This window comes from Mesoplodon bidens (assembly GCF_964165515.1).
Source record: "Mesoplodon bidens genome assembly, chromosome: 3".
Classification (NCBI taxonomy): domain Eukaryota; kingdom Metazoa; phylum Chordata; class Mammalia; order Artiodactyla; family Ziphiidae; genus Mesoplodon; species Mesoplodon bidens.
In genome coordinates, this window is record NC_138178.1 from 32,630,080 (window position 1) to 32,653,964 (window position 23,885).

Here is a 23,885-nt window from a genome sequence, read left to right on the forward strand (position 1 = left end):
TTGTCCTTTTGACAGACCCCCATCATTTCTTTTATTTACTTATTTATTTTATTTGAGCATGTCATTATTTTTTGGCACAAGATATTTCAGGCTCGGCTCGTTCCTTCTCTTCCCCAGCCCAGATCAGTCATTTCTCCAAGAAACCTAGCTCCTTTTCGTGAGGAATAATATTGAGAGACCAAGATCTGGGCTTGTGCTCTCCGTTAGAGGAGTGTCATTATTTCTGGGCCTTTTCAGTGGACAAAGCTGAGAAATATGTACATATTTATGTAGAGTGTTGAAATCCAACCGGGTTTTCTTCATCTTTCTCCATTCTATATCACTCTTCTTCCGTGAGGAGAACCCCGAGTCCCCACAAAATCAACACATTATACACTTACTCAGTGCTACAACAGACATAAAATAGTTTCCAATTTGCTACAGTCATACCAGTATGTAAAACCAACTACAAAGAAAAGTTCAGTATTAGCTCATAATTCTTTTGTTTCTCTAGACTGAGGGTATGTAGCCATAGTATCGCCTTCAGCAGTTCCCTGCATTGATATTCCCCCTGCACCCCCCCCCACCCCGTCCACTCAGTTTGCTTACGTTATTCATTTGAAATACAGTCAGATCTATTTTTTCCTATTTCTATTTGACTTTAGGTCCTTTTTTCCTTCCCTACTCATTTACCCTTTTGATGAAAATTTCCCAGTTATCTTTTGATTGGTTGTAGCTTGCTCAGGAAGGGCGTGTGTGTACAATATTCCCCAAGTTTTTGCTTTCAGATCTGTTTTCTTATAGCCTTGACAGCTTGGCTGGATTTAAAATCTTTGGTTCATGCTCTCTTTCCTCAATTTTCTTGAAAATACCTCTCCACTTTTACCTTTCTTTTATGTTCCTCTTGAGAAGTCTCTTGCCTGCCTCTTTTTTTTACCCCTATAAATAATTTGATCTTTTTGTTTTGAAACTATAGGATACTTTTTTTTTTCATTTAAAGGCTAATAGTTTTACTAATATATGTCTTGGAGTTGATCATTCCAGGTGAATTTTCCAAAGTATACAGTCATCCCTCTCAAAGTGTAGATTTGAGTTCTCTCTTAGATCCACAGTTTTCTTGGATGACAGTTTTGAATTTTAATTCTGTTTCATTGTTTTGCTTTTTTCTTCCAGGACTGCAGTCATATGTATATTGCATTAACTTCCATTTTAATCACTTTCTCTCTGACCCTCTTGTACATATTTCTATAACTCAATTTCATTCTCTTGGCTGTTCTGCTGCCTGACTTCAATGTCCCCTATTAAAATTTCATTTGACTTTATTCTTCCTTAGGCATCTTATGATTTATTTTTTATTTTTGAGATGATCTTGTCTTTTTATTCCATTTTTTCCCCAAGTTCTCACTGTCTATCTTTCTCTCTCTCATACATTTCTGCTCTTAGTCTTTCAGTTTCTATTTCTAAATGGTTTTCATTACCTCCAAATGCTAGTTTGAGGATATTTGATTTGATCTAAACTGAACTGTGTTGCATTACAGTTTTACTTGACTTCATGGTTTTTTGAAGAGAATGATCATCAGCTAAAATGTTATGCCACATTTTTTTTTGTCTTTTCCTTATAGTAGCTTTGTATAGAGTTGGTTTGATTTTTTAAAAATAACTAGACATTTTAAGGATAGGGTTCATATTTCAAGAGAGCTTTCTTCTGTTGGTATAGGAAAATGCAACCTTAACCGACTATTTCGATGTGGGAGGAGGGATAGACAGGGGCTGATAGAAGGTATTTCTTTTTCATGCCTTTAGAATCTTTGCATCTCCCTCTGTACTTCCTTCTTCCCTTGTCCTGCCACATCTCCCTGGGGCATCGTCCCTTCTCTATGTAGTTTATACTCATCCAGAATCAATGCTTCTGCAAGCCTGCCCCTCTCAGTCCTGCTTACTTTAAGCTCTGTTCCTGCAGCAGGTGTGTGAGACAGCAAGTCTCATTACTGTGTTCACTGCTTTGGCGTTTAGGGTTAGGCTTTCTCTTTCTGGAGAGGGTGACATCTATGCATCATCTATGTCCTCCTCTCAATTCTCCTTTTTTTCCCCACAGTCTTTAACTCTCCCCATACCTGCTCTCCACACTAAGCTTTGCAGTGGCAGGGGGAGACTTGGTTGGAATTTGGACTTACTACTCTACTTGCAGACAATTTGATGTTCATGGTATTCTCTGTTTTCTAGAGATGTTGACAGCATGGCTCAGTTTTAATTGTGCTCCAAGTCCCACTTCTGCATAAGTCCATTTCTGTATTAGTCTATTTCTCTAGTTGAGCACAAATACCACACTGTTTTAATTACTGTAGCCTTATGACATGTTTTGGAAACTAGAAATCTAATTATTATCCCTTTGTTCTTCTTTCTTCAAAATTGTCATGCAGACAGTTACTCTTGCAGATTAAATGTTCCTTGGCACTTTTAAAATCAGTGTTCCATGTTAATTAAAAATCTTTTTAAGAGTGCCTGGTATATAATAAGTGATTTATAAGTGTTAGCAATTATTATTAATTGGGAATGAATTTAAACAAAGATTAGTTGGGAGGGAATTTATATCATTGAGTCTTTCTACTCACAGAAATGTTATATATCTCTCCATTTAGATGGTCTTTTGTATCTTTTAGTAAAGTTTTATAGTTTTCCCTATAAATGATCTTGCTCATTTTTGTGATGTTATGCTTAGATATGTTACAGTTTTGCTGCTGTTGTAACTAAGGTTTAAAAATTACATTTCCTAATTCATTTTTAGCTTTTCTTAACACTGTTTTGTTAATCTAATGTACCATGGCTTCCATAAGGAGAGAAACCGGAACATTAAAGGAAAAAATGACATTTGAGAGATGAGGTGGTACACTTTTCTGAATGCCAAGCACTGTTTCATTCCCTAGTTCCCTCCTCTAGGCCCTGCTAGACCCTGCTGTGCCCAGGCCATCCTGACCAAGGAAAGAAATAGAGTAGCAGCCTCGAGAAGAAAGAGTGCTGTGGTTGATTAGCAATGGCTGCTTTGGGTGTAAGAGGGTGCAAGGGGTTGTATATAGGACACATAGATTCTACTTACTCTGATGTAGCATTATATTTCCACTCTATCCTTCACCTAATTTCTTATCAGAATTCACCCCAATGGTAAATTGGAGCTCCCAACCCCTATCACTTTTTCTCCCAGCTTCTAGATTCTGCATCTTTTTACCTCTTGACCAAGCTCCTTAACAAACATTCCTATTTGAGTTTACCAGATTACTGAAGTCTTCTACATTCTCTAGTTTATTTCATTTTTCTATTTCTAATGTTCTTTCAGTCACCATGAAGTAGAAATTTCTGGGAATGCAGGAAAAGAAAGTACAGTTCTCCTTGACCCTGTATCCATCACATTCTTCTACCATGGAGGGTGTATCGGTTAGGGTTCAACTAGAGAAGCAGAATCATAGGATACATGTAAAGAGAGAGAGAGCCAGACAGAGAGACAGAGAGAGAGACTGAGATTTCCTGCACGGAATTTGCTTTCACAGTTGGGGAGCTAGTTAAGTAGTCTCTCTAAGGGTGTTTTCTCCACATCCCATGGACATGGACAGGACATAGAAGCCACATAAATGTCCAGTGACAGATTAATGGATAAAGACGTGGCACATATATACAATGGAATATTATTCAGCCATAAAAAGAAATGAAATTGAGTTATTTGTAGTGAGGTGGATGGACATAAAGTCTGCCATACAGAGTGAAGTAAGTCAGAAAGAGAAAAACAAATACTGTATGCTAACGCATATATATGAAATCTAAAAAAAAATATGGTACTGATGAACCTAGTTGCAGGGCAGGAATAAAGATGTAGACATAGAAAATGGACTTGAGGACATGGGGTGGGAGGGCAAAGCTGGGGCAAAGTGAGAGTAGCATCGACATATATACATTACCAAATGTAAAATAGTTGGCTGGTGGGAAGCAGCAGCATAGAACAAGGAGATCAGCTTGGTGCTTTGCGATGACTTAGAGGGGTGGCATAGGGAGGATGGGAGGGAGGCTCAAGAGGGAGGAGATATAGGGATATGTGTATGCATATGGCTGATTCGCCTTGTTGTGCAACAGAAACTAACACAGTATTGTGAAGAAATTATACTCCAGTAAAGATCTATTCTAAAAAATAATAAAGTTATAAAATATTGGCTAAAAAAGCCCCAAACAGCCTGGTTCAAAAATGGACAAAGGACTTGAATAGACATTCCTCCAAAAAAGATATACAAATGTCCAATACGCACATAAAAATGTGCTCGACAACAGTAATCATTAGGAAAACGCAAGTGCAAATCAAAACCACAATGACATACCACTTCACTATTAGTAGGCTTATTATATATATAATAACAGGAGAAACTGGAACCATTGTGTATTGCTGGTGAAAGTGTAAAGTGATGCAGCCATTGTGGAAAATAATTCGACAGTTGCACAAAAAGTCAAATGTATAATTAACATATGATCCCACAATTTTACTCCTAACTATACATCCAAAAGAATTGAACTCAAGACTCAAACAGATATCGTTCACCAATGTTTATAGCAGCATCCTTTACAGTAGCCCAAAGGTGGAAATGCCTCAAATATCCATCAACTGATGAATGGATAAACAAAATGTAGTATATACATACAATGGAATATTATTTTAAGAAATGAAATTCTGGTACATGCTACAACATTGATGGACCTTGAAAACATTGTGCTAAGTGAAATAAGCCAGGCACAAAAGGACATATATTCTATGAGTCCACCTATATGAGGTACCTAGAAGAGACAAATTCATAGAGACAGAAAGTAGAATAGAGGTTACCAGGGGCTAGGAGGAGGGGATTTATTGTTTAATGGGTATAGACTTTCTGCTTGGGATGATGAAAAAATTCTAGAAATGAATAGAATTCTAGAAATTTTAGAAATGGTTGTAACAATGTTATGAATGTAATTAACATCATTGAACTATATGCTCAAAAACAGTTTAAATGGTAAATTTTATACTATATATATTTTGCCACAATAAAAAAATCTGTTGACTCTAAAACAAACAAACAAACAAAAAAACCCAGCAGCCCTAAATCAATCCCACCCATCCTTGGTTGTCCTTTACTTCTGAAGAGCATAGCACAATCCATTGGATTAGCGCTCCTGTAAACATGTTGTCTTAAGCCACAGCTGAGTCTCAGAACTGCCCAGGAATCCTTATTTATGTTCCTTGGGAGCTCTAATTCCCATTCCACACCCACCCCTTCAGTGTCTCCTAGAGCTTCCCATTGGCCTCAGACTTTGCTTTCAGCAGAGCACATAGCCTCTTCCTTCATAGACAAGGGAGCCATAGGTCAGGAAGCCATCGACTTTCCTGACACCACCCCGTTTCCAAGCTTAGCTGCATCTCTGCCTGTCCTGGCCTCCTTCTTCCTTTCTCTCCCCTGAGTGAGGTTCAACCCTGCACCCCTGCAATGGGCCCTCTCCCTTTATCTTACCCCCATGGAGCCCACTGTTTTGTAAACCCAGCCTCTCCCTCTCCACCAGCTCCTGCCCATGGGGCATGGATGCATGTCCTTCACTGTCTGGTCCTAGCTCACCTCTCCTGACTCATCTCCCCATCCTCCCCTTGCCCATCACACTCCAGCCTTGTGAAGCATAGCCAGTTCCCTAAACACACATATCTTTTCTTCACTCTGGGCTTCTGCAAATGCTGATCCCTTTCCCTGGACCATCCTATTCTCCACCGGCAGATCATGCCTGTCTCTCAGAAGTTAGCTAAAGTCCTCCTCATCAGGATACTTTCCTCCCACCCCAAAGCTTGGTGGGGCCACTCCTGTGAGGTCTCATCTAACCCTCTGTATACTCCCATGAGCCACTTGCCACACTGAATTGAACTATTTTCTCATCTGTCTCCCCCACTGGACTGTGGTCTCCTTGGAGACAGGGACTGTACTGACCATGAATCACCAAGACCCATCACAGTGCCCAGCATACGGTTAATGTTGAATTCCTTTTGGACTCACCTTCTCCTTCTTTGGGAAGAATCAAGCCTTTTGGGAGAATGGCAAGCCAAGGTGAAAACAGTCCAAACAGCAGGCTGCTACGGTTTACCCACTGAGAAAAGGAACTCCACAGTTCCTCCATTCAGCTGTCTCTCCTTGTCATCATGGCAACAACTAGAAGAAGCAAGGCAACAGGGAGGTGAAGGACTTGCCTTACGGGGGTGCCCCAAATTCCCAGTCTGTAGATATTCCCTGAGATGAAGTTACATAGGTCACCTATTACACCACCATTCATTACTCTGCTTCATTTACATGCGTTTTCCTTCCTAGCATGGGGAGGGAGCTCCACTGCAAGGGCAACTAGGAGTAATACACGCCCATCTCAGCCTTTACCAAAATCTGAACTCTGCTTGGTCAAACATCCATTGGGTCCTTCCTTCTGTGATCCAGAGAACAAAAGCTTTCTTCCGTTCTGTCTGTGTTCTCTCCAGGATCCCATCAATTCCTACATTACTTTCTAAAGTTAATCTCTTAATACAAAGATATATTGTACTACATGGGGAATATAGCCAATATTTTATAATAACTATAAATGCATATAACCTTTAAAAATTGTGAATCAGGGCTTCCCTGGTGGCGCAGTGGTTGAGAGTCCGTCTGCCGATGCAGGGAACACGGGTTCGTGCCCTGGTCCGGATGCCCGGGAGCATCCCACATGCCGCGGAGTGGCTGGGCCTGTGAGCCATGGCCGCTGAGCCTGCGTATCCGGAGCTTGTGCTCTGCAACGGGAGAGGCCACAACAGTGAGAGGCCCGTGTATAGAAAAAAAAAAAAAAAGGTGAATCATTATTTTGTACACCTGTAACATGTAATATTGTACATCAATTATATTTCAATAAAAAATAAAAACAAAAAAATCTTAATGAATTTCATTAGTATTAACTAACCTTGATACTTTCCTGGCTTCCAGTACAATAGATTCGCCCTCTAATCAAATGTTACTCAAGAATAAACATTCAACAATTACTTACTGAATGAATGAACCTCAGTCGATTATCAACGCATCATTTGTACCTACCTTGGCCATCTGGAAAGCAAGGTCCATTTCCTATTTCCCATTATGACACAGGTAAATAAATTAGTCCAGACAAGTGGCAGATTGTGAAATTATGAAAATGAATAAATCATCTGGGCAACAATAAATCACATTAAGGTATAGAATCACAAAGCTTTATTTCTATCAGCCCTAAGGATAACATCCACTCTCCCTGCATCATCATGGTCTAATAATTACCACTGCTTGCAAAACAAAGCAAAAAACAAACAAACAAACCCACAAGATTAGTTGTCTTGGATGTTTAACCTACATTCATATGCTGGATGTCCCCAGCTGAAAGGGGACCCTTCCTCTCTTAAACTCCTATATTTCTATTTAGGAGCTCTGTGTAGATAAAATGAAGTGTCAGGACTAAAATAAGCAGTTACTGAGACTTGAGGATAGGACTTTAAAAGAACCACATGCAAATTAAAACAATTCTCTATCCTTTTACACCTATTAAATTAGGGGACTTTTTTTTTAATGATAATACCTAGCTTTGGCAAAGTTCCAGTGAAACAGGTACAATTAATTGCTCATTGCTAGAGGGACTATGAATTGCAAAGTGATTTAACAATATGCACTTATAGCCATTAAAGTGCTTGGCTCTTTTGATCCAGTAATCTCTCTTCAAGGAATTTCTCCTTAGGAATTAAACTAATAGAAGGTAAAATAAAAAGGCTCCTGGAGCTTTAATCTTTTACTGGAGAAGAGTGAAGACCAGGGTCATGTTTTATTTATCTTTGTGTCTCCAACAATTATGACCCAGAGTTGGCACTTTAAAGTTTGTTAAAATAATAACTGAACATACAATGTTCACAAAAGGATATTTAAAAAATGAATCATGGGGCTTCCCTGGTGGCGCAGTGGTTGAGAGTCCACCTGCCGATACAGGGGACATGGGTTCGTGCCCCGGTCCAGGAAGATCCCACATGCCGTGGAGCGGCTGGGCCCGTGAGCAATGGCCACTGAGCCTGCGCGTCCGGAGCCTGTGCTCCGCAACGGGAGAGACCATAACAGTGAGAGGCCCGCGTATCGCAAAAAAAAAAAAAAAAAAAAAAAATCATGTATGATCATTTCAATGTGAGAGGATGTTGCCATTAAAATTAAGAACTATGAAAACAACATTTTAGTTTGGAAGAAGGCTTATCTTACAGGTCAGGGGGGGAAAAAGAAACTAGAGACTATATAACATTGTTCCCATGTTCTAATTACAAGTATGTAAAATTTGTCTAAGAATCTGGACATGGAGTGGAAAGGAAACAGAAGAAAGCAAACAATTGCTAGTTGGGGTGAATTCTTTATTATATGGTCCCTTAATACTTATGCAATAACATGTTTTAGATTAATTGATATGTTTGTGAAATATAACTGTTATGGCAGAATGACCAATAAGACCCATCTGGTTGGCAACAGAGCCCTCATGAGCCTGCCAGGAAGGAATTCTCTGCTCTTGTCCTCACCCTGTGTCTTGGTAGCCCTTAGAAATGGAATCTCCCAAAGCAATCATATCTACACCTACGAATGTGTCCCCATAAGGGTGTAAGTACATAGATTCACAAATATATGAACATGATGTTTGACAAACCAGCATGTAGAAGTATTCAAAACGATACCAATCAAAGGTAGACATTTTCTTGTTGTGATATTGTGATTTATAATAAGAAATATGTATTTAACCTTTTTTCCTGTTCCTGGCACAGAGCTTTTAAATCCTTGTAAGTTCCTAAGTGATAAGAGCACTAGGGCATTTTTTGTTCTAGAGGTGACTGTGGGTGGGCTCCTTGATGGGGGCTTGTCACCAGAAAGACCAAACCATGATTACAGACTTGGAATTTTTAGCCCCACCCTCCATTCTCCAGAGAGTGAAGAAGGGTTGGAAATGAAGTTAATCACTGATCATGCTTACATGATGGAGAATTCATAAAAATCCCAATAGTAAGGGGCTCAGAGAGCGTCCATGTCGGTGAACACGTGGAGGTGTTGGGAGACTGTTGTCCAGAGAGGGCCTGGACACTTCACACCCTTTCTCACATACCTTGCTCTGTGTATCTCTTCCATCTGTCTCTTTTTTTTTTTTTTTTTTTTTTTGCGGTACGCAGGCCTCTCACTGTTGTGGCCTCTCCCGTTGCGGAGCACAGGCTCCGGACGTGAAGGCTCAGAGACCATGGCTCACAGGCCCAGCCACTCCGCGGCATGTGGGCTCTTCCCGGACCGGGGCACGAACCCATGTCCCCTGCATCGGCAGGCGGACTCTCAACCACTGCGCCACCAGGGAAGCCCCCATCTGTATCTTTTATCATATCTTTTTATAATAAACTAGTGAACAGTAAGTAAACTGTTCTCCTGAGTTCTGGGAGCCATTCTAGCAAATTAATTGAAACTGAGGAAGGGGTTGTGGGAACCTCTAATCCATAGTCGATGGGTCAGAAGCACAGGTGATAACCTGGACTTGGGATTGGCATCTGAATTGGGAGCAGTCTTCTGGGACTGTACTGTAGGATTAAAAAGGTTTTCTTTACTTCTTGTGTGTGTTTTTTATGTACCATTCATGTGAAAAGTCTGATAAACCTATTACAGTGCAGTACTATACAGCCGACTGTGTTAGTTGGGTACCTAGGTTAAATTTGTTGGACTTACGAACGCGCTCTCGGAACAGAACTCATTCGTATGTAGGGGACTTACTGTACAACGCCCCACCTCAGGGGAACATTTCTTAAAATCACCCACCTTCAGATTCAGCTTGATGCACCCTCCCCTTAACTCCCCATTAAAACACTCATAAAAAGATGAAAAGGAGAAAATTCACAACAGCAGGGACATTATGGATAATAACCAACCATATGGCAGAATGCAGGGGAGCGATCAGGACTGCAGCGTCAATGGGGCTGTAGTAGCAACAACAGCCGTGGCTACAGCTGACTCCCTCCAGTGAGGCCTGGGGCTTTTTGTCCACCCAGAGCTGCAGCGTTGCAGACTGCAGAGTCCCTCAGGAAGGTGCTTATTTTCAGCTAGGGCTTCTGCCTTCCGCCCAAAGCCATGAGTTCCCTTCCTTCCACCTCCTTCCCCACACACCAGGGAATGAGTGGGACTGACTCCTTTGGAAATTTTGTAGCCCAGTTTATTCTTCTAGCCTACTCCATATCCCTCATATATTTTTTTTTTTTTTTTTTGCGGTTCGCGGGCCTCTCACTGTTGTGGCCTCTCCCGTTGCGGAGCACAGGCTCCAGACGTGCAGGCTCAGCGGCCATGGCTCACGGGCCCAGCCGCTCCACGGCATGTGGGATCCTCCCGGACCGGGGCTCGAACCTGTGTCCCCTGCATCGGCAGGTGGACTCTCAACCACTGCGCCACCAGGGAAGCCCTCCCTCATATTCTTAATCACTCTCTTAATGTCATTGTCCTCACTCTGTCTCCTCCTGTGATCTCATCCTCAGGCTGCTCTGGGCTACTTCTCCCTGACTCAGTTTCCCAATGCTTTCCTGTGTCCTTTAGAATTCCATGTGCTGTTTTCTTTTTAAAATTTTTACTGGAGTAGAGTTGATTTACAATGTTGTGTTAGTTTCAGGCTTATAGCAAAGTGAATCAGTTATACATAGACATATATCCAGCTGAAAATGGGACAAAGGACCACTGAATGAGCTTTGCTATTGTCTTGAGTGGGACATTAATGGATAGAAAAAGCATTTGAAAACTCCCTGTCTTTGGTGTCCTAAAATTTTCCTACCTTTTGAGTAAAAGAATCATGATAAAGTCTCACTAAAAGGGGAATGTGTCCTTTGATTTTGAGGTTTTGCAGCAGATGCATGCAGCTGGGCAAGGCCAAGGGAAGATGCTCCTCTTTTTCCAGGTCTCCTCTGACCAGGTGCTGGGCTGGAGCTGAAAGCCACAAAGTCCAAGATCACCACAGCATCTCAAGTCATGGGCATCAACCCAACCTGATCAAGAAGGTGGGCACCAAAAAAAAAAAAGAAGAAGAAGGCGGGCACCACAGCTCCTGTTTCCACCCGTGGCGACCAACAGTGACCAAATAAGCCTTCCAGGGGGATGGGATCTACCCCGAGGAAGAAAGAGAGAGGACAGCCTGTGATGGAATTTTGGACTGCTCTGAGTTCATCATCCTGAGCTGACTGTTCAGTCACAGGAGTGGGCTGAATATTCTGAAAGCATCTGGATTAAGACATCTGCTGGAGGGTGGGCTGGAAGATCAGACAGAAATTAAGGGCAGTTTTAGAAATAAATGAAAGACTACGTATTCGTATCCAAGTCTAGGTCTGCTGAAATATTTTACCTCTCACATAAAATTCTCTTAAACCTCCCTTTAAACCTCATCTTTAGTCTAATGAGGACCTCTGGTACCTTGATCCTCGACTGTCTCCTCAACCTTCAGCCTCCTTTTGCCCTCATTTCCCACCCCTGATGTATAAACCCACAGGACCTGCTTCCCTGATGATGCACTTATTTCTTGCCCTTTTCTCATACCTACAGAGAAAAATACTAGCCTGTATCCACCCAACTGCCTGCTTCTTCCTGTCCAATACCTTGGCTTCTGAGTACTGTTGGAGAAAATTGAATAACCATGCAGATTAGGGTCATTACAGATGTGTGACCTCCGAGCTCAACAAGGCCTTCCACATTGCTTGGAAATACTTTCTTATTTCTCAAGTCAGCTTTCATTTACATTTTTTCTCAGTAAACTCTCCTGACACCTCCTAGCCACCACATAACTCATCTTCCGCCCATCTTCTCTTCCCCTGATATTCATGTACACATGTACACACTGCCCATCGGGAAAGTAGAAGTTGTCAGACTAGACTTCTTGGAGCTCAGTATTTTGGAAATCTGTTTTATTGTCTGGGGTTTTAGTTTTGATGGTGTCTTTTTAGTATTCATATAAATTCTTACTGTAGGTTTCTGGAAGGGAAACCTGATACAGTAAGTCCCCTACATATGAACCTTCAAGTTGCAAACTTTCAAAGATATGAACGTGCATCTAGTTCCAGCGAGGAACCAGAACCTGTACCATCCACGTCAGGTGTGAGTACATCACAACTCGCCTTCCATCTCCTATTGCTGAAGATCCTTCAGCTCTACCATCTCCCACCTCCTCTCCCTCCTCCAGTCAGTAACTCTTCTTGCCTGTTCACTCGATGCCAGCCCCTGGATGCCAGCTGTTGTACTGCACTACTGTACTTTTCAAGGTACTGTACTGTAAGAGTCAATGTTTTCTTTATTTTTTGTGTGTTTGTTTATGTATTATTTGTGTGAAAAGTATTATAAACCAATTACAGTATAGTACTATATAGCCAGTTGTGTTAACTGGGTACCCAAGCTAACTTTGTTGGACTTAAAAACAAATTAGACTTATGAATGAGCTCTGGGAATGGAACTCATTCATATGTAGGGGACTTAATGTACCTGTTCCAACTTTCCTAGTTTTCCTTTAATCAAAAAACAAAAACAGGGCTACCCTGGTGGCGCAGTGGTTGAGAGTCCGCCTGCCGATGCAGGGGACACGGGTTCGTACCCCGGTCCGGGAAGATCCCACATGCCATGGAGCGCTAGGCCCGTGAGCCATGGCCGCTGGGCCTTCACGTCCGGAGCCTGTGCTCCGCAGCGGGAGAGGCCACAACAGTGAGAGGTCCGCGTACTGCAAAACAAAACAAAACCAAAAACAACAAAAACAAACAAAAAAACCCCCAATCCCTCCCATCCACTACCACCACCACCACAACAAAACACCTTCAAAGATAATGGAAAAAGTCAAAGTAGTACACAGGCAGAGAAATTAGCTTCCTAGAAGGAAAATCAGCTGGCTCAGACTTTTCCTTCACAATATTAAATTCCAGAAGATAGTGAGAGTTTTTTGCAGAACCTTTTTGGGGAAAAGAAATTTAAATACAATAATTTTTTAATAAGAGAAGGCAAAGAATGACATCATAGACAAACACATAACCATACATCCCACCACTCAGATACCTTTCTTGCAAAAACTACGTAAAACTTTCCTGTGGACAGACAGATAAATTAAATACATGAGTGGAGAAGTTGAAGCCTAAAAGAAAGTGGAAGAAAGCTTGGAATTCCATTTAATGATAGAATGGATTATATCTATAGTGTTCACAAATACATTATAGTTAGAAAATTGAAGGAAAAAGCCAAAAAGTTTCTTGTAAAGATTTAGAAGAGAAATAACAACAATCATGTGAAACTCATCTAACTCCTAAGTCTATGTAGACCTCACCACAGCTGCCCATTCCCCAGGAGCTGGACCCGATAGACATGAACAGACACCTCATCTATGCCTGTACTAATTGATTCTGCTTCACTGGCCACGGGTAGGCATCTGACTCAAGCTAAGCCATTAATCATCCCTACCAAGAGTCTGAATCTTGTACTGAGAGACGCAGCACCTGAGCACCTTTAAACTGAGCTATGTTAGAGTCCTCCAGAGTGAAGGCTCGTGAATCTCTCCAACTAGGACCACTGAATCTGCCCTGGTCCCTGTCCATCTCAAGGCATGGCCATATCAATAAATGTCCTCTTTAAGTTAAGCTAGCCATGGTCCATCTCTGCTATCGTTGACCAAACGAAGCTTAACTAATGCAGAAGTTGCTGCGAGCAGTGGAGATTTTCAATTATCAGGATATCGAGAAAAGGAGTGTGGTGAGAAGAGGGGAGAAGTGAGGATGTGCTTGAGACAGGCTGGGACCTGGGACCTGGAACCCTTTGCCACAGTGCTTGCACCTGGACAAACATCTCCTTGAGAAACAAAATACAAAGAAACTATAAGGGACTTAAAAAAACTGCATGCATGCACAGTTGGGGCGAATTATGGACAAGAAGATACAAAAAGACCCAAAACCCAACTGCCATTTCTGAAGAGCAGGAGCAGAAGCAGGGTACAGCACATGCCCCCTGCACACGGCACCACCTAAGGGGTGGGCAAAACACCTAAGCCAACCCTCCAGCCTGACCCCTGGACACATCCCTACCCTCACCCCATATAAGGAACAAGCTTGCCCCCGCTCAGCGAGCAAGCAAGGGAACCTGGTGTTTGTTCCTGCTTCCCGCTGCTGCAGCAGGGGTCCCAATAAAGCCTTGCCTGAATTTCTTTTCTGGCCTCTGATGAATTTCTATTGATTAAGGGGACCAAGAACTCTGGTCAGTAACATGCTCACCTTCCTATCCTTGTCTGGGAAGGTGGCAATCTTTGCCATGAAATAGTGACATAATTAGTGAAACTGTTGCCTATCTGCTCTTGGGACTTGACTCAATAGTAATTTCATAGGATTTTAGCATGTTTCAGTTACTTCTTTAGACTTTATGGTACAAGCTGAGAGATACAAACTCCAGTCCAAGATAGCCATTCTAAAAATTGATAGAGAATAGCATAAAGTATGTGACTCTGTGAAACAAGGCCTTTTATGGACATCACCAGAAATCTGAGGCAGCTGAGGATCAAATAATCATATACCTTGCCAAACTGCAGCAGTCAACTTTGCCAGTTCATCTTCTTTATAAAGCTAAAGTTAGTGTCCTGATCAGAAAACGGTAGAGTTATGGCACTTAGGAGGTGTCACGTCTAGGAGAGGCCAGAGGAGTCTGGGCATCCTGGGATTTCCCGTTGCCCCATTGGTTCCTCCAAATCACCTTCAAAAGAAAATGAGTGGAAGGGGACTTCCCTGGTGGTCCAGGGGTTAAGACTTCTCCTTCCAATGCAGGGGGTGCAGGTTCGATCTCTGGTCAGGGAGCTAAGATCCCACATGCCCCGCGGCCAAAAAAACCCAAAACATAAAACAGAAGCAATAGTGTAACAAATTCAATAAAGACTTTAAAAATGGTCCACATCAAAAAAATCTTCAAAAAAAAAGAAAATGAGTAGAAGAAGGGATAATCCCCAAAGACTGTGAACCTGGAAGAAAGAAGGTCAACATCATGTTAGATTTCCTTGCCAGATGGGACTTCAGCTCATCTCCCATAGGGGAAAAGGAATCTGGTGAATCACACGAGGTAGAGCCCTATTTGCATGTATGGGGGAAAAGGATGTGTGCATGTATGTTTGCACATGCGTGTAAGCCTGTATGCTGGAAAGTCAAGGGGAAGAATGTAGTGAACATCTATTGCTTGATTCGCTCACCTTCTCTTATTTTTCTGGAAAAGGACTTTGTTCTCCTCCATCTACATGGAGAAGAGGAAGCCGTGTTTACACAGTATTGCCCTGTCTCCTGGCTACCTAACTCAAGCTCTATTGGATTCAAGCTGCATCAAAGTCCTTTCTCACAAACTTCAAATTCGAATTAAGATATTGAAATATCAGCCTGTCTGCTCTCTGTGTCTGGATGATACATTCTGGAGCCATTACCAGTGACTGAATTCCTTCATGTGAACTAGAGAAAGAAAGCTGGACTGCAGCACAAGCAAAGTATCAAAAATGCATGCTGAACAGAATACATAAGAAAGACCTGCCTGAGTCTTTAATGCTGCTCCAGTCTGCCTGTGAAAGCTGACTGCATCCTTGACTGGGATTTAGGATTTCCTTGATTTGCATGATTCCTCTAAATTTTTCATATAACACGCTTAGTAGTCACCCTTTGGCTTAAGGTTTCTATTTCTAGCAACCAAGAGAATTTTAATAGCCATGATCACATATAGAATTTACATTTTTAACTTTATCTTATGTATATCACCCTTCTCTCAAGTTTCATCAAAAACTTTAACGAACTTTTATCACAGCTCTTATGACAGTGAACAGTAATTATTTTGCACACAGATCACCCACTATACTATGAATTCATGAAGAGTCAGGATGGTGTGTTATTCATCTCTTGGTCCCCAGAATATCAAGGGCTAAGTTGTCTCACGGAGCACCTAAAACCAGGTGGCAGTGTCTGCAGTGGGAACAGAATTTCCTGCCTTGGCTACTGCTTCCGAGGGAAGCTCCTGACTCACCTGAGAGTCATGATGTGTCCTTGTCACCCCAGCACAAGAAGGCCAGGAGACTGAGATAATGGGGACAAGTGGGAAATTTCTAGGGGAGTCACAAGCTCCAGCACGTCTAGAGCTGTACTGCCCAGTATCCCAACCAGTAGCCCCACGTGGCTCATTGAACACTTGAAACGTGGCCAGTCCGGAGTGAGACGTGCTGTTAGCATAGCATACACACTGGCTTGTGAAGACACAGTAGGAGAAATACAATATAAAGTATCCCGTTAATAATGTTTACACTGATTACATGATCTATACTATATTGCTTTATATAAAATGTTATTAAAATTAATTTCACCTGTTTCTTTGTACCTTTTTTTCCAAATTCTGTTTTTTTATTGAGGTATAATGAACATATAGCATTATATTGGTTTTAGGTATGCTACATAATGGTTCAATATTTCCATGTATTATGAAATGATCAACTCAGTAAGTCTAATTCACATCCATCACCATACATAGTTATAATTTTTTTCTTGTGATAAGAACTTTTAAGATCTATTCTCTGAAACAACTTTCAAATAGGCAATACAGTATCATTAACTATAGTCACATGCTGTACATTGCATCCCCAGGACTTATTTTATAACTGAAAGTTTGTACCTTCTGACCCCCTTTACCCACTTCACACCTCCCTCCAACCCCCCACCTCTGACAGCCAACAATCTGTTCTCTGTATCTTCCAGTTTGTTTTTTTCTTTTTGTACCTTTTTAACATAGCTACTAGAAAACAAAGTGACACATGTGGCTCTCCCCGCATTTCTACTGGATCGTGCTGTAGACTTTCTTTGACTGAGGATAGAGAACAGGGAAAAAGGAGGAGATGCAGGAGGGGGGGAGAGGAAGGTGAAGGAAGAGAAATTGTCTTTTTTCTGTGAGGAACTTTGCTTCAAGTTAACATTCATTGAACACTTACTATGCTGCAGGCACCAAGCAGAGAACTTTTACATGTAGTGTTTCATTTAATCTTCACAACAACGGTATAAGGTTTCTATTACAACGATCCCTGCGTTATTGATGAGGAAACTTAGGAAAGTGCAAGTAATTGGCCCAAGGTCCTATAGAGAGTGAGATGGTAGAGCTGGGGTGTGCACAGGAGCCACACCCACACTCTCATCCTTTATTCTTCATCCTCTGTCCTCTGTGTAGTCCAAGCTAGAAGCTCTGTGTATGTTCTTGCTGACTTCTCCCAGAATCTCTGGGCCAAAGCTGCATTGTGTAATTTTCTTTAGTAGAGAGTTCACTGTTTTTTCCTTGAGCAAACATAAGAGGAGTCCTGGTGGATTCAGTGATTTTGGATATCAGATCTCAACCAAGCCTCCCTGGGACCATCACCACCCTGCATCTCTTCATGGTAGAGATGGAAGAAGCCAGATTCTCTGAAACCTTGGCTCAAGAAAATTGGATGGGACCTAATCAGCTGAAAAAACAAGGCTGCAAATTGATCCTGACATGGGAAGTCATCAAGTAACTGCAACGAAATTTTCAAGCTGTCAAAACTGTTCAATATGCATTCACTTAGAGCATGCGAGATTAAGAATTCCAATTCTCCACCAGACACCAGTGACGAGCAGAGAAAATGAATGGGGCATTATGAATCTAATCTTCTGATGCTAATTGTCCCTGGAATAGCACAGGACACAAACACCATCTTCCCCTGTAGCAGCCTTGAGCGTGCAATTGGATTTCCATCTGGTTCTTTGTAACCAGGGACCCCACCACTTGGAAGATGAGCCGCAGTGCTTACTTAACACAGCAGGCATCCAGTCCTGGATGATGGCTGTGCACCTTCTGGCCTCTCTTGGCACCAGACAGCAATGCTGGGTCCTTTCAAATCAGGCTATGGCACCAGGGCTCCCTGGAGTTTCTCAGTCCAGCCCTGACTACAGGACTGAACGCAGGACACACATCCCAGGAGCTCTGGTGTATCAGTGTCCTAGGGCTGTCATAACAAAGTACCACAAACTGGGTGGCTTAAACAACAGAAATGTATTGTATCCCAGTTCTGGAGGCTAAAAGCCCCAAATCAAGGTCTTGGCAGTGTTGGTTCCTTTTGAGGGTTGTCAGGGAGAATCTGTTCCATGCCTCTCCTCTAGCTTCTTCTGGTTTGTTGACAATCGTTGGGGCTCCTTGGCTTGTAAAATCATCACCCCAATCTCCACTCTCATGTTCACACAGAGTTCTCCCTGTGTGTGTTTGTCTCTGTGTCCAAATTCCTTCTTTTCATAAGAACACAAGCCATACTGGATTAGGGTCCACCTTGATGACCTCATCTTTACTGGAAGACCTTGTTTCCAAATAAAGTCACATCGATAGGTACTGGGGTTAGGACTTCAGCATCTTTGGAGGAGACTCAATTCAGTCCACAGCACCTGGGATGGCCGGTGTTCCCTAGGAGGACAATTCTGTCCCTAAACAATGGTCCAGCTTGGAGGCAAAGTCATCTGTCCACTTGACTGTTCCCTGCCACAGACCTGGTTTTTCCCTGGGACCCTTGCTATGGTGGCTGGAGACAGGAAGTGCCCTGTTCTGTCTCGAGTCCCTGGAGCCCTTGGGAGAAAAAGTTCCAGAGCCATGACTGTCTTGCTCTGTGCTAGCTCGGGCACCCAAGGGTGGGGTGGGTGGGGGCAGAATGTATGCTGTCTCTGTCTTTATTCTTCGCCTGCACCTGTAACAGGCAGTGTGTCACCTAGATCCATATTCAGGTCTAAGCTCTGCCATTTACCCTCCGTGTGACCTTGGAACGTTCTTTGACCTTGTCCAGCCTCATTCTTCTCACCTGTCAGTAGGGACCAGGATGCTCACTGCCTTCCACACCTTGTGGTGAGGATTACAGGGGGTGGTTTGGGTAAGGCACGGAACACAGGGTCTGGCGCAGAGTTGGTGGGTAATAAACAGTAGCTTCCATCACTAAGCCTCGCTTAGGTAGAGCCTGACTTGGGGGGAAGCAGCTCCCACCCTCTGAGAGGCCACCCAGCAGATGTCATTCTGAGGACCAGCATTTCCAGGAACCATTTCTTCTGACTAACCACATGCGTGCCTGGCTTCACACACTCTTGAAGATTCTCACTGTACAGCCTGTCGGCATTTGAGTCCCAGAGACAAATAAATGCTGGGCTCAGCAGCCCTGGAGTTGGGAGCAAGGTGCAGAGAGGGAGAGAAAATGCATGTTAATGAAGGAGACTGGAAGACTAATAAATAATTCCATTCGTGAGGATCTACCAGAAAAACAAAACACCCTCTGATCAATCTCCCAGGGCCCAATTAGACCACTGTTTTAGCAAACTTGATTTTGAGAGGTGAGTATTCTTTCGTCTGTGTCTTAGAGAAGAAAGGAGGAAAAGAAGGAGGGAGGAAGGAAAAGAAGAGAAGAGAGGAGAGGAGAGGGTGGGAGGAGAGAGGAGTGGAAGGGCGGGGAGAGGGACAGAGAAGGGGAGAGGGAGAGGAAGTAATGGGAAAAATCTATGCTTCTCTTCCTAGAGTACACGTTCATCTTCTCTGATGAACTCTTTCTCAAAAGACTGATGCACGAGTTTCTCTGATCCCTCTGGCTCCAGGGATGGGTCAGCTAAAGGCACATGCTCATTGCTTCCACAATGCTCCATGGGTCGCCTTGGAAGTCTGTGCCATTCTTGTCTATTCATGTGCCTGCCATGAATATCCGGTGACCTCCTGGTGGCAGAGACTCTGCCTTATTTGCCTTGGAGTCTCAGGGACACGGTAGGTGCTCAGAGGGTCTGTAAAACAAATCAACGGGCAGATGAGATGCGTCCACTACCACACACATACGAGGAGGAAAAGAACCGTCAGCAAAGATGCTGTTCCCCCAAATCCTTGATGCCAGCCTGCATTTTGTCAACAGTTGGGATCCATATCAGGCCTGGAGTCCTTGGAGGGGTGTCATCGTCTCTCCTTCTTGCTGGCTTCACGCCTGGTGTAGGGTGGACCAGGCTGGCAAGACGGAGGGCTCTCCTTCCGGGAGCTGCTGTGTCCTCTCGCTGTTGCCCTGCTGAAGAGGCATTGCATGAATGGAGTCACCTTCTGTCCCTCTCTGGGACTTAGTGTTTCCATCTCCAAGACAGGAGTGTGTGGACTAGACGACCTCTAGGTGTCCTTTCACTATCAGCGCGTCTCTCTACCAACCACCGAGGCAGGTCACATTGTGCACAAAAGTTACCCAACTGAGGTAGCAGGTTACTCTGGGAAACCAGCGTGAACTTTGTGTGCCAGGCTTTGCTCCATGGCTGAGGCCACACCCACAGGGGAAGATAGGCACCTGTTCCTCTTTTGTCTGCCCAGAAGGGTTACCCTTTTCTAATCCATCTGCCCAGGAGGGGCTATTTTCTGATTTGTCCATGAAAGGGAGTCTTTCTTCTAATTCAAAAAGAAGTACTGGGATTTCCCTGGTGGTCCAGTGGTTAAGACTCCACACTTCCACTGCAAGGGGTACGGGTTCTATCCCTGGTCGGGAAACTAAGATCCCACATGCTGTGTGGTGCAGCAAAAAATAAATAAATAAAAAATTTAAAAAATAAATAATAGATTGAAATGTCAAAACATAGCGGAAATTAAAAAAAAACAAAACAAAAAAGAAGTACTACGTGGGCTAACATCCACCCTACAACCAACTGCAACAAGAATGACCCAGTAATTTTCATCCAAGTGTGGGAACAGGAAGCTTATCTTAGGCTTCAGTTTTCTAGATCTTTTCCAGAATGTTCTGTAAAGCCAGGCTTTGAGGTTATGCTCCAAAAGGTACTTTCCTTTCCTTGAATCTTCATGATGCAGTGATAGGGGGAAGGGTGGCTTCCCATTGATGTCCATTATTAACCTTCCTTATGTGTTAGAGCCCCAGGCTTACCACGCTGGCCCATGCCATGCCTCTTGGAACTTACGTGATGGTTAATTCTATGTGTCAACTTGGCTAGGTCACCATTTCCAGATATTTGCCCAAACACCGATTCAGACACTGCTGTGAATGCATTTTTTAAGATGAGGTTAACATTTTAATCAGTGGACTTTGAGTAGAACACATTAGCCTCCATAATGTGGGTGGGCCTCGTCTGATCAGTTGAAGGCCTCAAGAGAAAAAAGATGGACTCCCCCAAAGAAGAGAAAATTCTGCCTCCAGACTGCCTTGTGGGCTCAGGCTGCAGCATCAACAGTTCCCTGAGTCTATACCCTATTTCCAGGTTGTCTCCCTCTCTGACTTTGTCCTAGTTTTGTGCCCCACGTGAAATCTAGGTCTTCAGGAAAGGGTGTGCTAGAAGAATGAATGAAAGAATTTTTCTGGGTTTCCAACCAAATAGGTCTCTCCATATCTGTTGAGGATGCCAACAGGAAAACAAGTCTGGGTGGAAGGGCTCTAAGCTAGGTAGCGATAACAAGTGGGTGATAACAAGTCTGACCCCCGGGACAGAAGAGGGTAAGCTGCCCTCGCCATCTAACTCAGCACCTGCTGACCCAGGTGAGCCACCCAAGCCCGCTATTCGCATCCTAAGATCCAGGGCACTGCCCTCCAGATTCCACTCCAAATGAGCCTGGTTTAGGGCATTATACTTACTGAAAAATTGACGAGTCATATCTCAGACGTTGGACCCATTTCCTGAAGGCCTATTCTAGTTACAGAATCCCACCTTCAAGCCCATTCTACCAAGGAGAATTCATAATCAGTAACATCTGAAGGGAAAATCGCCTGGCAGGAGAAGGCAGGACAGTGCCTGAGAGTGGACAAGAAGTTCCCCGAGGGGGGATGTCGGATCTATTGGCCTCAAGAGCTCCAGGACCCACACGGGACCTGATACAAAGGAACAAACCTCTGCTCAGCTGAAGGCCAGAACAGAGCCCAGAGGAAAAGCCTGGAACATGCAGGATGCAAAAAGGAAACTGCAGGAAAAGGAAGGCATCTGGAAGCTTGGAATGGGCACAGCATTAGGACTTTTCGGTTTATAAAAAGTACTTTCTGTTACCCTCCATCAGCTCTTTCTGAAGCCACGAGGATTAGGGGTACACATGTCTCAATCCCCATTTGATAGACAGAAGCTCAGGAAAGTCTATCGACTTGCCCACCCAGTCAGAGCCAGAGCTTGAACTTGAACCATCTCCTTCCAAATTCCAAGCCCTGTGGAGGGAGGAAGTTCCTAAGAAAGGAACTGGGGTGTTCTTTTCTTCTTTAAGATTTTTTTTTTGATGTGGACCATTTTTAAAGTCTTTATTGAATTTGTTACAATATTGCTTCTGTTCTGTGCTTTGGTATTTTTGGCTGCGAGGCATGTGGGATCTTATCTCCCCGACCAGGGATTGAACCCACACCCCCTGCACTGGAAGGCAGAGTCTTAACCACTGGACCGCCAGGGAAGTCCCTGGTGTGTTTTTGATGAGATGACTTATTCCCTTCATAATAATCGGCCTGGGGCAGAACTGGATGAAAGCTACCTCCAGGCTAATTATTTTTCCCACCAAAGAAAAGCCGTTCTCCACAGATGCAGTCTTGTCTCCCTCATTCTGACACCAATTCCCATGCGGAAGGACACAAGAACAACTCAGCTCAGACCAGCCCCACTCCGTAGCCTTGCTTCTAGCAGCTAAAATTATCATCTTGGTGCATCAATTTGTATCAGGGTTGCAAATTTACCAGTGGCACTCAGATTTGCAAAGAAAACATAACTTCTTCATTTTCCACGACTGACGTAAGGAAATTCAATCTGATCTAATAATGTAAAACAGTGTCTTTAGAGAACTCAGCTTCTTTTGGATAAACGTTTTGTACTTTTTAATCCCTTTTCACCTTGCTTATCTCCAAGAGGGCACCTGGAGGTGTTGATACGAGAGAGCTGGTTCATGTGACCTAAAGGTGACGAGAAAGACCTCGGATCCACACGGGCCACAGTCCCACGGTCCCTTCCGGCTCCTGTAGTCTGTATGAGGATGCCGCTGTCCACCTGATCGACAGGAGCCCTGCTGGCACCAGAGGCTGAAGCCTGTCCTCCTTGGTTCTGTCTGGGCTCGGCAGTCCTGCGATCTTGAGTCCAAGTCAATCCTCTCTAGGACTGCGTGTCCCCTGAGGTCTAGCTGTGCTGCATGGCCAGTTCTTGGTCAGGATGATCTGCCATCAGGCCCACAGCTACAGCGTCCCTCACCACAATGCAGCAACACCCGTCTCCCCGAGTAAACCTCCCAGCCAACACCATCAATCCCTGTGATCTTCCAGGGGGACCAGGAAAAAGTGGACACTGTCCTCGCCCTCCCGCCCCAGCCCCAGAAGCTGAGGAAGCCTCGGGAGGCTTAGCTGGGAGGTTCCTCACTTCAGCTAGGAGAGGGTCAGAACACACGTCTTTCCCTACTTACTCACCTGCTTCTGACAGCCTCCTTCCTCCCGCAGTTTTTTTGAGGCCAGAAGGGGTGGGTTTTCCCCTTCCTTCTTCCCTGATAGAGACATCCCCTATCCTGTACTTTTAGGAGGCATTTGTAGTCCCGTTTCCTGGCACTTTGGTGGTGGAATGGCTGCCAGGAAACGTCGCGTTTGGGTGAGAGGATGAAAAACCGTCTGGTACTTTTGAAAGGTGACCTCATTACACAAGAACACCAGTTCCTCTGGCCAAGCTTCCAGACTGGGCAGAAGACCACTCCTCTGGCCATGCGTGCTCTTAACACCTCAAAGATAGGCAAGCAGAAGGGAAAGGAAATTACTTAGACCCGAAAGAGAACCGATGTTTTATAGCAAGGTGAACGTTTATTCCAACACAGAGCAAAAAGCTACACTTTCAAATTGGTCAAGGGAGCCTCACGGCTGAAGTC